Source organism: Benincasa hispida, chromosome 1 (genome assembly GCF_009727055.1).
Source record: "Benincasa hispida cultivar B227 chromosome 1, ASM972705v1, whole genome shotgun sequence".
Classification (NCBI taxonomy): Eukaryota; Viridiplantae; Streptophyta; class Magnoliopsida; order Cucurbitales; family Cucurbitaceae; genus Benincasa; species Benincasa hispida.
This window is the reverse complement of record NC_052349.1, coordinates 67840128-67855650: the sequence shown is the minus strand read 5'-3', so window position 1 is coordinate 67855650 and position 15523 is coordinate 67840128.

Sequence of the window (15523 nt, the reverse complement as noted above, 5' to 3'; positions counted from 1 at the left end):
CCACCATCGCATTCTACACCATTATTTCATCGCATAAAATAATGCATCAAGTTTTTGGCGCATTTGAGAAAAGAGTTAATTATGTGAAAGATACAATGAATATGCAGAGGAATGGGTTGAGAAGGTCTTTAGCTAGCGTTTCCTGAGAATGCGTTCAAGCTATGCGATCATGCTACACTCATGCGACAGCAAATCATTTTCCAATGTAAATGCGATAGCTCCTAGTTTTAGGATGCATGTGATGTATGCGATAATGTCTATAGAGCTTATTACTAAGTCTCTACTTCTTGCCTATGCGATGATGAAAGATGCACACGGGTACAAGGTGACCGCATACAATCATATCCTATCTCTAGGGTGCATGCGATGTGTTAATAGCAAACAGAACTTATTCCTAAGCTTCTATCTCTTGATTATGCAATTCTAATCTGACTCTCCCGAGCCTAGATTCTAATCTGACTTTTCCAAGCCTAGATTCTATCCTTAGACTACCCTCCCGAGTATCTCTAAAGGATGAATGAAGCATACATAATACAAGATGATCGCATAAAGTGAAGTTCCCAAGTTATGCTAGTTGAGTGCTTCTCAACCCATTCAACAAATTTAGCTACTCATGTATAATGTAAAGAGAGTGGATAGATATAAAGATGCAATTTCCATTTTATAAATAGATTTAGAGTACAAAATGAAAATGGAAAATAAGGGTAGAGAGCCTGATAGCAATATCTTGCTTCCCAAGGCTTTTACACTGCGTTATCTCTATTCTGCCTAAAAGATGTAATTGCTTCCGCAAGAGTTGGCCCTCTCTCTATTTTCTATGCTTTCTGGCACTCTTCCGAGTTCACCAGGACAATCTCTCGGTGTAATCTCCCTTCACTTGTTTCCACCTTCTAAGTATGTAAAATCTAAGTATAAGGTGAAGAAGAACTCTAAAGCCTGAGAAGCAGAACTGAATTATCTGAACTTCTTAAACGAAGGTGGCCTTCGGTATTTATAGAACTTCAGGGTGAAGAACTTTTTCTCTCGATTGATTGCACTGATGGGATGTCATTAATTCTCTATCTGATGCGCCGAATATTTGTCCTCGAAAAGTTGAGTGTACTTGCTACAATATGTCGTTAACGGCTTGTCAATTTAATTCAGAATCGACTATCATCAGCTTTCTGTCCCATCATGATTTATTGAGCTTTCACCTTGATGCACCTGCTCTATGCAGCCATCTTCCTGAGTAGATTTTCATGAACGCAAACGATCACATAGCCTTGCGATCGCAATCTCTTATGCGCTCGGACGTTAATTTCCTTGGATCAAAATTTCACCTTGCGTTAATGCATTTTCCTGCATAAAATACATAAGTTAGCTGTTTTAATGTGATGGACGCATGCGATCGCAATGTTAATTCTTTTGGACACAATATTATATATTTTTACCGCCGCAATCCATCATTGTTTTATAACTTTGCACTGTAATAACGTGCATTTCTGCCCCTTATCACTGATGCATATGGAATTCGATTCATCTCCTCAACCCTTTGCAGTGTCTTAGGACTTTTTCCTTAGATAGGTGAATTCCATGTCTGAAAGGTAACAATCCTTTCTTGAAATTTTGCGTTTTATACTTAGACAACATCTTGTCTATATAAGATGCTTGAGATATGCTAATATTCTGTTCTTGCGATTCTAAATTATTTGGATTCCAAGAACATACTGTGTTTCTCCCAAATCTTTCATTTAGAATTGTGAAGTCAGCCATCTCTTAACATCAACTAGAAATTCTACCTCATTGTCAATGAATAGAATATCATCAACATACAACACCAGAAAAGCGATAGTTTTGTTAACAATTTTCTTGAATACACAGGGTCTCAACATTTTGATTAAATCTATAAGATTTGATCACAATGTCAAATCTCATATTCTAAGATGTAGAAGTTTGTTTCAACCCATAAATGGATCGATTAAGTTTGCAAACCTTTTTCTCTTGAACTTGTTGAATAAACCCTTCTGGTTGAGATATATAGATACTCTCTTCAAGATAACCATTCAGAAAAGCTGTCTTGACATTCATTTTCCATATTTCATAATCATAAAATGTAGTTATGGACAAGAGTATTCTAATTTAATTTATCATGGCAACTGGAGAGAAAGTTTATTCATAGTCTACCCCCTCTCTTTGGATAAACCCTTTTGCCATAAGTCTTGCTTTGTAGGTCTGTACCTTACCAGCTGATCTCATTTTCTCTTGTAGATTCATTTACAGCCGATGAGTTTTACCCCTTCACGTTGATCTACAAGATCCCAGACAAATTTGAAATACATAGATTCCATTTCAAGGTCCATGGCTTTAATCCATTGGTCTTTATCCACATCATTCATTGCTTGGTTGTAAGAAAATGGATCCTCTAAGCCATCATCTGGCATGATGACTTGAGCTTCAGTCAAACTCATGTATCGGTCAGGCTGTTGCACAACCCTCCCACTACGATGAGGCATTCTCAACTCTTGAGAAGGATGTGGAGTGCCAGTTTTATCAATAACTCTTGTTGATGGACCTGCTCTATCAACAACTCTTGTTGATAGAGTTGTCGTCTATCTAGACATTTCTTCTATTACCAGCTTACTGCGAGGTTGATGATTCTTCATATGATCTTCCTATAGGAAGGTTGCATTTGTCGATACAAATACCTTGTCTTCTTGAGGATCATTAAAGAAACCACCTTTTGTTTCTTTCGGGTAGCCTACAAACAGGCATACTTTTGAACGGTGTTCCAACTTTTTAGGATTTTGCACCAACACATGTGCTGGGCAACCCCAAATTTTGAAGTGACGTAAATTTCCTTTCCATCCTCTCCAGAGCTCGTAAGGCGTTTCAGAAACACTTTTCGAGGGAACCATGTTCAAAATATACACTACAATTCCAACTGCGTGTCCCCAAAAAGAATTTGGTAACTGAGCATAACTAATCATGGAACGAACCATGTCCAACAAGGTTTTGTTTCTTCTTTCTACCACACTGTTTTGCTAAGGTGTGCTAGGGGCTGTGAGTTGAGATTAGATTCCATGTGCTATCAACTAGTTCTGGAATTCCAAGTCCATATACTCACCACCTCGATGTGATCGAAGTGTTTTAATCTTTTTACCTAATTGGTTTTCAACCTTAGCCTTATACTCTTTGAACTTTTCAAAAGTTTCAAACTTTTGGTGCATCAGGTAAATGTGCCCATACCTGGGATAATCATCTATAAAGCTGATGAAATATTCATACCCTCCTCTCGCTCTAACATTTAAAGGGTCATAAAGATCTGAGTGTATCAGCTCTAAGGGTTCTTTGGCTCTAAAACTTTTTCCAGAAAAAGATCTTTTTGTAATTTTACCCTCAAGACAGGATTCACAAGGTGGTAATGAATTGTTTTCTAACTTATTTATATTACTATTCTTAATCAGTCTCTCAATCCTGTTGAGATTTATGTGACTCAGTCTCAACTGCCAAAGATAGGCATTTGGAGAAGTTTTCCTTTTCTTATGAGTCTCAGCAGTTTTAAACATCTCTATGTTTAATACGGCTTTAACCTCAATCGGTTTTAACATATACAAGTTATTTTATAATTTTGCAGAGCAAATTTGTTTACTTTTTGTATTGATGAACACTTCATCATTTTTTAAATAAATTTTATAATCTTGTTCTAGCAAACAAGAGATAGATATTAGATTCCGTTTCATAGAAGGAATATAATACACATTTTTCAAATAAATGTACTTATCTCCTATAAATAACATCATATCTCCCACTGCTTTAGCTAAAACAACCTCCTCGGTCCCTACCTTAAAGATTGTTTCACCTTCTGTCAACTATCTCCAGAAACTTGTTTCCTATGAGATAGTACAAACATGATTAGCGACACCTGAATCAATTATCCAGATTTTATCGTTTTCCACTAAACATGCTTCGATAACAAGTAAATCATATTTATCTTGTTGTTTGAACTTTGCATTCTCATCTATATTATTCAAATTTTTAGATGAGTTCGGAGATAGAGGACAATCCTCTGTTAAAACTCTTTTGGTGTAATCAAATGCTAGTAATTTGTTTGTTGATTTCATTTTACTGTTATTTAATCCGGAAGTGAGTATTCTAGAAGAATTCGACAAGCTGATAAAATTTAAACAAATTCTAATTAAAAAATTGTAACTAAATCTAAAATCAAGTTTTAGCAAAAAGTAATAATGTACCCATAGCCATTATTTATTTGCAACGATACTTTAGTGAGTCAAAATACGTGCTACCGAGGGGCAGTCAGATACTCCTTCACTAAAGCAAATAATTTTGACCAAACACTATCTCCAGAATAACTCTTATTCTTATAGTCATTTAGTTACCGTTTTCGGTCAGAAATTACTAATACTCTTAATAATTCTGTAAATGTAACCCTCTTTTTTCAAACGTCAGAGGTCGGCTCCAACTATGCTACCGAAATGGAAAGTCAAGTTTGGGAATGGACCTAAGAAATCCTATTCATTTCTGGATTTTGAGTTGTTCTGAATCCCATGTTACAACCCTCCGAGGGGATAGCCATCATTAAATGACTAGCAAGGGCTGCCTAAAGCAAACCAGCAAGTGCAACATAGGAATCTCATGGTCTAAACTAATGGAAGAAACCACAGGATATATTGACACATATTCTTCACCCACTTACTATAAACAACTTCCTCCATTTACCTTGTTATTGACTCATACAAACACTTTCTGTATGGAGGTCACTCCCAGGGTACAAAGCATCATATGAATCTCACGGTGTAAACTATGTGGAGACGTGGCTATTGAAATCTATATATCAAATAATTGATTTATGTTTCAACAACTTCCCCTTATTCACCAAAATCTAGATTTATGCTAAAAAATACTTTTCGTATAGAGGTCACTTCCAGGGTNATAATTGATTTATGTTTCAACAACTTCCCCTTATTCACCAAAATCTAGATTTATGCTAAAAAATACTTTTCGTATAGAGGTCACTTCCAGGGTGACACGAAGTACCGCTAAAATTTGGATTGTGAACTCTTAGGGATGTGAGAGCTAAAAATAACGTATCAAATATGTTATTAATCTCCCACTGAAGTGTTCTAATAACTTTACCATATAGAAGTTATTAAACTCCCACTGAAGTATTCTATTAATTGGGTAATATAATACTTAGGTTTATTTAAACAAATTACCCTAAGTCTATGTGGTTTATCCAAGTATAACGGTTTATAATTGGATTTTAATCTACGATGTTTAGGTGATAAACCTTTTTATTACCTCACATCACTCACGCATGCTTATAAACGGTTAACAATACTCAATAATTCGCCCATAACCCCCAGGTAGGAGGTGTTCGATAGACCATCAACTTAAGTACCCCCAGCCTTAGACAGGATTATATAACGATTGAGTTTGTAACCTGAGTTTTACAAGTTTTAACTATTAAAACAAGTGGTCAACCTACGTGAGCATACAACTGTTCTTTGTTATGGATTTTTAAACGTCTAACCCAATTTTATAACAACTTATCAAATTTTAGACATACTAAACATTCACAACATACATAAAGGCATTCAATATTTAATATAACATATATATTAAATACAAGAAACCCTAACATGCATACTATATATTATAACAATTATAACATACTTTCAATGCATGTAACATGTTTCCTATGGTAGGATTTTAAATCTAAATGGCATACTGTGTGCACATACAATATTTATTTAATTATAACATACATAAAATGCATAAATAATGAAAAGCAGATTGATATGGTTTTAGTTTTAGCAAAAACAAGCAAACAAAAGTTTAATTATTACAAAACAGCTTCTAAACTGCTTCTGGATTGCTCGAATCGCTACAAACAAAACCCAAACTGTTGGAATCGGACTCGAATCATCTGAACTAGACCAGCAAAGTCTGAACTAGACCAGCCAAAAACCATTTGAGGCTGAACCGGATCAGACCTCTAGAGAACCGATCGAACTGGCTGCTCTCGCTTCATGCTCAATATCTCGCTAAGATTCATCGTTTAGCATTGACGACCATCATTTTGTGTTTTCCTGATCGTTTAGTATTTTCCTGATCGTGTAGCACCATCATACAGCGCTTGACCAAGCCACACGATCGTGTAGTTTCTTCCTTCTATCGCATAGTGTCATCGTCTAGTGCCGAATAATGCCACACGATCGCTTAGTGTTTAACACTATCATGCAGCGCCATCGTCTAGTACGGACAAATACTACACGATCGTTTAGTGCCATCGCATAGCGCCTCTTGTTGATCGTTTAGCGTGCGCATAGCTACATAACCATGTAGCACTATCGCATAGCGCTTCAATGCATGTTTACCTACCACACAAAGCTAAATGATCATGTAGTGCCAGCGTATAGCAATTCAACGCATCGTTTAGCTCCCATGCAATGCTACAAGATCGTGTAGTGCCATCGTATAGTACATCAACGCATCGTTTAGCTCCCACAGGTACATGATCGTCTAACGCCTGAAGCTAAACGATCGTTTAGCACTAAACCTCAACGACGATATGAACAGAGGCTGAAAACTTAGAATCTGCAACTCGATCTTCTTCACTCGTTTCTTCAATTATAGCTTAATTTAAACTCTAATGACTCCAAATAACATACAGACTCTTGGGAACACATATAAGATCATCAAACAAAAAGCCAATTACAAATTTAATTGAGAAATCAAAGAGAAATTAAATGTCAAATCTCAGAAAACCATATCAGTGCAGCAGTTTCATATAACTCATGAAAAAACACCTACTGCACCAAAATTAAACCGAATTAAATGCTTATTTGATGCTCTGATACCAATTGTAGTATTGTATCAGCAACAGCGGAAGCAACAAGGATCATTAAGCACTCTAATTCATTAATTTTACCAGAATATAAAGCATGCTCTTGCATAAACAAGTGGATTTCAAGACATACCTTTGTAGAACTTCTTCAAAGCTCAATCTCCAGCTTCAAACTTCTCCACATATTATTGTAGGCCACCTCAAGATCTTCCTCACTATTATCTTGGTGCTCTAGATTGAGTTGTGGGACTCAAAACAAGCTTGAATCAAGGGAATTTTGAGAAAAGCTCACAGCAGTAATCCAGTTAAAGAACACCTTCTTCATAACGAATTTTCAACAAAAATTCTATCGATTGCATGCCTCAAATTCACTCCAATCTCTTCAATATATTGCAGACCATCATGCTAGGAAGATAGTTGTATGAGATGCAGCTCATACTTGGAGTAATTGAAGGCAAAAGAATGAGTTTTGTATGAGCAACTATGAAGGTGTAATGGAAAAATCCAGCTTTCCAATTTTGTTTATTTTTCAACTTATCCAAATTCTAAATTTGATTTTTGAAAAAAAAAATTTTGATTTCTCGAATAAAATATTATTAATTTTAAAAATTCATTTCATAAGATAATTTTTTCAAATTAATAAATAATTATTTAAACAATTTAAATAATTCTAATTAATTTAATATCAAATATTAAATTAATTTTACACAAAACCACCTTCATATATTTAAATCATATTTAAATATTAATTCTCCAATTCCGTTTAATTCTTAAAATTAAACGTGTAATTATATCTCATATAATTACTAATTCCTTTAATTCTAATTTGAACATTTTAAATTAACTTATCATGCTACTCTAGAGCTAATCCATCTACGAGCTCATAAGGGGACCTCGCGGACCTACAAATCATGGGTTCCAACGATCCAAGATTAATCGACTAAACTCATTAGTCCGGATTAACCCCCATTCGGTAACTAATGGATCACTCCACTAAAGCCCATAGTTGAACTCCCCTCACTATAGATATATTATGTCCACATGATTTAACCATAATTAGTAAGTCGACCCTTCACAGGTTGTTGTAATAATAGCTGGTTCAAATATCTGTTTTACCCTCGAGATTACTTCTTGTTCCTTAAGTTCCTACTGATCCTCTAATAAACAACTAGTTTATGATCCAGTCACTAAACCAAAACCCTCTCAGCTTAGTGAGAGGATGGGGCCTCTTGTTCAAGACCTGAATTCAGTACTTGAGAGAACAACCTTTCTCCTATCCCTAAATCGGGTAGGTGTGAACTCTGTCTTGCACCCTATGTCTCCAGCTTTCCATTAGATCTTACCCCTGAAATGGGAGGCTTATTGAGCCGACACTATTGAGCCAGCCCTCACCTATGCAAATCTAAGGATAATCTCGAATAAACATGAGTTCATAGTTAGTTCAGGACTAAGATCGAGTTACCAGGTCATCTAAGTGAAATAGACTGTCTTATACAGTAAAAAACGTTAGAAAGTAAGAGTGACTTATTTTTTGGCTCGATCTTATGCAAACTCATTGCATATGATGCCCTCACTCCTCATGTTATAACATGTATAAATTAGGATCACTTCGTATGTAGCACTTTACAACTCTTTGTAACAACTACAGAGTAAGCTGAATCTAATAGTGTTACCAGAATAAGGTACCTAATCTTAGTCATATACTATAGATCATTTTGACTATTTACTTGAACGTGATCCACTTTTATGTCTCCACATAAAGTTCAAGTACTCATGTAATAGTCATGGGTCTTAGTTTATTGGATTTAGACTTTCATGTATACAATTTATAAAATCAATAATAAGTTTATTAACTACAGAAAATGTTTATGATTTTACAAACTGCGAATTTTAGGACATAAAACCCAACACGAATGTGGTTATTGGATCAAAATATAGGAGCAATTATAGGTAAAAACGCCAACATTGTAGATTTTTCTAAAAAAATCACAAGCAAATTTCTTGACTTTTTTAAATGTCAAGTTCACAAAATTTCTTAATGTTTTTTTCTTGTCAAGAATGCCCATATTCTTGACATTTCAAAAATGTCAAATATCCGTGTTTCTTGAGGTTTCTTAAATGTTTTTTCCTTGTCAAAAATGCTCATATTCTTGACATTTCAAACATGTCAAGTGTCTGTGTTTCTTGACGTTTTTTAAATGTCAAGTGTCACTTTTCTTGACGTTTTTAAAACGTCAAGAAAATTGACATTCTTGACACTGTTTCCTTGACGTTTTTAATAACGTCAAGAAAAGTCATTATTAACATTTAAAAAACGTCAAGAAACATTGTTTTGTAGTAGTGCATGCTTATAGAATATTTGCCCAATTCAACTTCCGGGGGGTATAGTTTTGGATTGGTACATGTGTGTTAGATGGATGGTGGTGTTGATAAAAGTTTTGAAAATGTATTTTTTGAAGCAGTTCATATTGCATTTACTGTTAGAATTATGTTCCTTATATTGTTTTGGAAGTGTCCATATAAATTGACTGTTAGAATTATGTTGCTTAGGTTGTATATATTGACAATGTTAAAGAAGTTAAGTCTTTATAAAGAGATATTGGTGGTTTTTTTTTATTGATATATAAGCTTCTCAATGCGTGTATATTATTTATTTGATTGATGAATGTATGTCATATATATACCAAATGTGGTTGTTGGATCCAAATACAGGAGCAATTATAAGTAAAAACGTCAACATTGTAGATTTTTCTAAAAAAAAATCACAACCAAATTTCTTGACATTTTTCAAATGTCAAGTTCACAAAATTTCTTGACGTTTTTTTCCTTGTCAAGAATGCCCATATTCTTGACATTTTAAAAATGTCAAGTGTCTGTGTTTCTTGAGGTTTTTTAAATGTCAAGTTCACAAAATTTCTTGACGTTTTTTCCTTGTCAAGAATGTGCATATTCTTGACATTTCAAACATGTCAAGTGTTTTTGTTTCTTGACGTTTTTTAAATGCCAAGTGTCACTTTTCTTGACGTTTTTAAAACGTCAAGAAAATTGACATTCTTGACACTGCTTCCTTGACGTTTTTAAAAACGTTAAGAAAAGTCATTCTTGACATTTAAAAATCATCAAGAAACACTATTTTTTTAGTAGTGGAAGATTTTGTCTAGGAGGGGGTATTTAAGCTGACAGAAACAGAACACCTCCACCTGAGAACTGTCCTGGAAGGTGAATTGGGAAAATATTCTATAAGCATGCAATAAATGATTGATTTTATTGAAATAGTTTAATAAATAAAATCAAGTATTATTAAATTATTCAATATAAATTTTATATTGAGCAAATTTAAAGGATATAGATAAATTCATTAGTTGGGTTTTAGCCAAGTACAATAAAATCCTAATAAAATATTAGAATAATTTAGTGGGAGGAAGTTGGTATATATGATATATCAATATTTCAGTTCCCACGTTCCCAAGAGTTCACACCGTGAGATCCATGCTCGGTTTTGTGTCGCCCTAGGTGTGGCCTCCCTGTAGAAAGTGTTTGTATGGGTCAATAACAAGGTGAATAGGGAAAGTGTTCATAGTAAGTGGGAGAGGGATGTGTGTCAACATATCCTACGGTCTCCTCCATTAGGTTGCACCGTGAGATTCTTATGGTCTGCCTATGTGTCATCCTAAAGAGACCATCCCTTCGGAGGGCTTCATCATACGGGCCAGAATAATGAAAACTCCAACAATGGATATGGTTTCTTAGGTTAATCTTCAATAGTTCTCTTTCCCTTCGATGGCCTATTGAAGCGTACCTCTAGGATCTGAAAATAGAAGGGTCACACTTACGGGATGAATTTAGTTAATGAATCCTTGACCGAAACAACGGTAGCTAAAAACTATAGGAATAAGAGTTACTCTTATATTAGTGATTAGTTGAGATTCTCTTAATTCAGGGGAGGAGTAGTTGATCACTCTTCAGTGGTGATTGCTCTAAACCTCTGAAGTATCGTTGCAAAAACTAAAATCAATAGTTTAATTAGGATTTTGTGGTTACATGTGTTTTTGCTAAATTGATTGGATAATTAAGTAATAGGTTATGACAAAGATAACTAATAAGGTTAATTGATTGTTATATGTTTCAACATGTCTTTCACAATTATATCCTTGCACAAAATTAACCAGTGCAAACTACATGATGTGGAAATCTAACCTCAATACAGTTCTGATTATTGATGATATGTGGTTTATCGTAACGGAGGAATGTCCTCCAATCCCCACTCGAAATGCATTCCAAGCATTGAATGATGCTTATGACCATTGGACGAACGCCAATGACAAGGCCCGAGTCTATATCTTGACAAGTTTGTCTAACATTCTTACCAAAAAGTATGAGGCTATAATGACTATGATAAAGTTAGCATGCAATTAGTGGAAGAAATCAGGATCAATAAATACTCTAATTCATCAATTTTAGCAATTAAGACAACATGCTCATAAGAAAATAGAGGGTTTCAAGAAATTACCTTTGAAGTTCTTCTTCAATCCAAGAATTCAGCTTCAATCTTTAATCCAAAAGCTTGTTGAACACCACTTGATCTTCCCTACTATTCTCTTGGACCTTAGATTGATTTGTGGGAATCAAAATGAGTTGAATTGATGGAGAATTATGGAGAAGAAAAGTTGGTTTTGAGAACATGCAATGAAGAACTCTTCTTCAACCTTGAATCTCAGAAAATTTCGATCTTGCATGGTCTTCATCTCAACTTAAGATACACCTTTTTATTTAGTTTCTTCATGCAATCGCATTGCATAACATAAAGACAACACCTACTTAAGTAAATTAGTGGAATTGAGTTGAAAAATCACTAAAAATGGGATAACCCCATTACTTTAGTTTTCATTTTTCTCAAATTATACTTTATAAAATTAATCCAAAATTTGAAATCCAAATTTCAAAATTTTGAAAAAAAAAATGTAGAATTAATTTTATTAAAATTAATTCAAAATATTAAATTAAACACCAATTCCACAAACATGAATCTCCATTCACGTATTTAATATTTAAATTGAATTTAAATATTATTCAATTTTCCTATTTTGTTTAATTCGATAATTAATCGTGTAATTATATCGTATATAATTACTAATTTCCCTAATTTGAATTTGAATGTTTCAAATTCACTCATCATTCTATTTTAAGGTTTAATCCATTTGTAAGCTAGAAAGGGAACCTAATGGACCTACAGATCATGGACTCCAACGATCTGAGATTGATCGTAATCATGGACTCCAACTCTTTAATCCCGATTAACCAACATTCGTTATCTATCGAGTCACTCTACTAAAGTCCAGTAGTTGCACTCCCTTTATTGTAGATATATTTCTATCCACTTAATTTAACTGTAATTAGTCAGTTGACCCTTCAAAGGTTATTTGTAATAACAACTGGGTCAAATGTTGTTTTACCCCCAGATTATATCTTGCTCCTTAAGTTCCACTAATCCTCTAACAAACAATTGGTTTTTGATCTAGTCACAAAATTGAGTCCCCCTCGAGCCAATGAGAGGGTGGAGCCCCTTGTTCGAGACCTGAAATCAATACTTAAGAGAAAAATCTCTTTACTAACCCTAAAGGCGGGTAGGAGTGAATTCTGTCTTGCACCCTATATCCCCAGCTATCTACTCGGTCTTACCCCTAAAATGGGAGGTTTATTGAGTCACCGTTGTAGAGCCAACCCTCACCTGTGCAAATATAAGGATAATCCCGAATAAACAGGAGTTCATAGTTAGCTCAGGATTAAGGTCGAGTTACCTAGGTCATTGATTTGAAATAATCAGTCTTAAATAGTAAACAGTGTTATAAAGTAAAAGTGACTAGTTTCTTGGTTTGGTCTTATACAAACTCTTTGCATAGGATGCGTCCACTTGCATGTCTCCTACATGAACAATTCTGGATCACATCGTTTGAGACAAAGTGTGCCACATCTTATATTGTTACCAGAATAAGGTATCCAATCTTATTCATATAATATAGACTATTTTGGGTATAAAGTCTAAGTACTCATGTAATAGCTATAGATCTTAGTTTATTGGATTGAGGCTTTTAGAAATGCAATTTACATATTTATTAAATAAACTTCAATAACATCTTTATTTCAAATAGAACATGTTTAAGATTACAAACTGCGAGTTTAAGGACATACAACCCAACAAACTCCCACTTGGACCAAAACTCTAGTGAATTTACATATATACAAATATATACAATGTTGAATACGAGAGAATGATAAATACAATAAACTAGGGCATCATATACCTATTTTTCTTCCACTTGCCCTAAATTTATCTATCTCGTGGTCCTAGTTCCACTAGGTGACCTTCAAACACTTTAGCCGTGAGGGCCTTAGTAAATGGGTCAGTCAGGTTGTCTTCTGAGGCTATCTACGTGACAATCACGTCTCCTCTGTGTACTATCTCCCTAATGAGATCGTACTTACATTCAATGTGCCTTCCTCTTTTATGGCTTCTTGGTTCTTTTGAGTTGGTAACTGCTCCACTGTTATCACAATTCAGGGTGATTGGTAGATGCAAATTTAGAACCACTTCCAAATCGGTCAAGAACTTTCTGAGTCATACTGCTTCTTTAGCTGCTTCAAACGCAGCTACAAATTCAACTTCCATGGTGGAGTCTGCAATACAACCTTGTTTAATGCTTCTCCATACTCTACATTGAATTCATATCCTTAGACCCATACATGAGCATATAGGCCTTCATTCTCCGAAGATACTTGAGGATGTTTTTAACGGCAATCCAATGACTATATCTAGGGCTGGACTGGAACTTGTTGACTATTCCTACTGTAAAGCATATGTCTGGGCGTGTGCATAACATAACCTACATTAAACTCCCGACTGCTGATGCATAAGAAATTCTTTTCATATTTTCAATTTCTTGAGATGTCTTAAAACATTGTCCCTTAGACAAATGAATTCCATGTCTAAAAGGAAACAAACCTCTTTTGGAATCTTGTATGTTAAATCTTGACAACATTTTGTCAATATAAGATGCTTGAGATAGCACTAGCGTTTTGTTCTTGCGATTCCAAACTATTTTTATTCCAAGAACATATTGTGCATCTTCTAAATTTTTCATTTGAAATTGCAATGCAAGCCATCTCTTTACGTCAGCAAGGAATCCTACATCATTCCCAATGAGCAAGATATAATCAACATAAAGTACTAGAAAAACTACAGTTTTGTTGACTATTTTCTTGTAAACACAAGGTTTATCAACAATCTGTTTAAAGCCATAAGATTTGATTGCATTGTCCAATCTTATATTCCAAGACTGGGATACTTGTTTTAATCCATAAATGGATCTTTTAAGCTTGTAAACTTTTTACTCTTGTCCCCCTTCAATGAACCCTTATGGTTGAGAGATATAAATACTTTCTTCAAGATGAACGTTAAAAAAGATTGTCTTAATATATCCATTTTCCATATTTCATAATCATAAAAAGCAACAATGGATAAAAGTATTCTTAAATATTTAATCATGACAACAGAGGAGAAGGTTTCTTTATAGTCTACACCCTCTCTTTGGGTAAAACCTTTTTCCACAAGTCTGGTTTTGTAGGTCTGTACCTTACAAGTTTGGTCTCGTTTTCTCTTATAGATCCACTTACAACCAATAGGTTTTACCCCATCAGGTTGATCTACAAGTTCCCAGACAGAAGTAAAATACATTGACTCCATTTCAAGATCCATGGCCTTTATCCATTGGTCTTTATCTACATCTTCATTACCTGTTTAAAGGTCAATGGATCCTCTAAGCCATCATCTAGTATGACTTTAGTTTTTGTTAAACCCATGTATCAGTCAAGCTATTGAATAACCTTCCTACTACGTCGAGGCGTTCTTAGTTCATGAGAAGGATGTGATGGACCAGTTTGAATAAGCACTTTTATTGAAGGACCAATCTGATCAACAACTTTTGTTGACGTATTTTTAAATTCTCTGGACATTTCATTTAATACTAATTTACTATGAGGTTGATGATTTCTTACATGATCTTTCTCTAAGAATGTAGCATTTGTCGATATAAATACTTTGTCGTGTTAAGGATCATAAAACAAACCACTTTTGTTTCTTTGGGGTATCCTATAAATAGCCATACTTTTGAACATCGTTGGTGTTAATACATACAAGTTATTTCCAAGTTTAGTATAACATACTCGAACACCTCTTGAATAATGAACACTTCATTTATGACAAAAGTAATTTTGTACATAAGTTCTAATAAATAGGAGACAAAGATCAAATTCCTTTTCATCTTAGGTACATAATACACATTTTTTAACAATATGTATGCTTCTCCAAAAAATAACTTGAGATCTCCCAATGCTTCAGTCAAAATGACTTCACTCGTTCCCACTTTAAAAGTCATCTCGTTTTCTATCAGCTGTCTCTAGGAACTAGTTTCTTGAAAGAAAGTGCAAATATGAAAACTTTCTAGTAAGCATGTTTCTATTACAAGTAAATCAGATTTGCCTTGGTTTTCCTTTTCAGCTTTCTCTTCTACAAGATATTTTGGGCAATTTTGTTTTTAATGCATATCAATGTTGCAATGGAAACATTTTTTTTTTTTTTGCAACTTTAGTCTTGCTCATCTTAGAAGGAGCCTTCTTCTT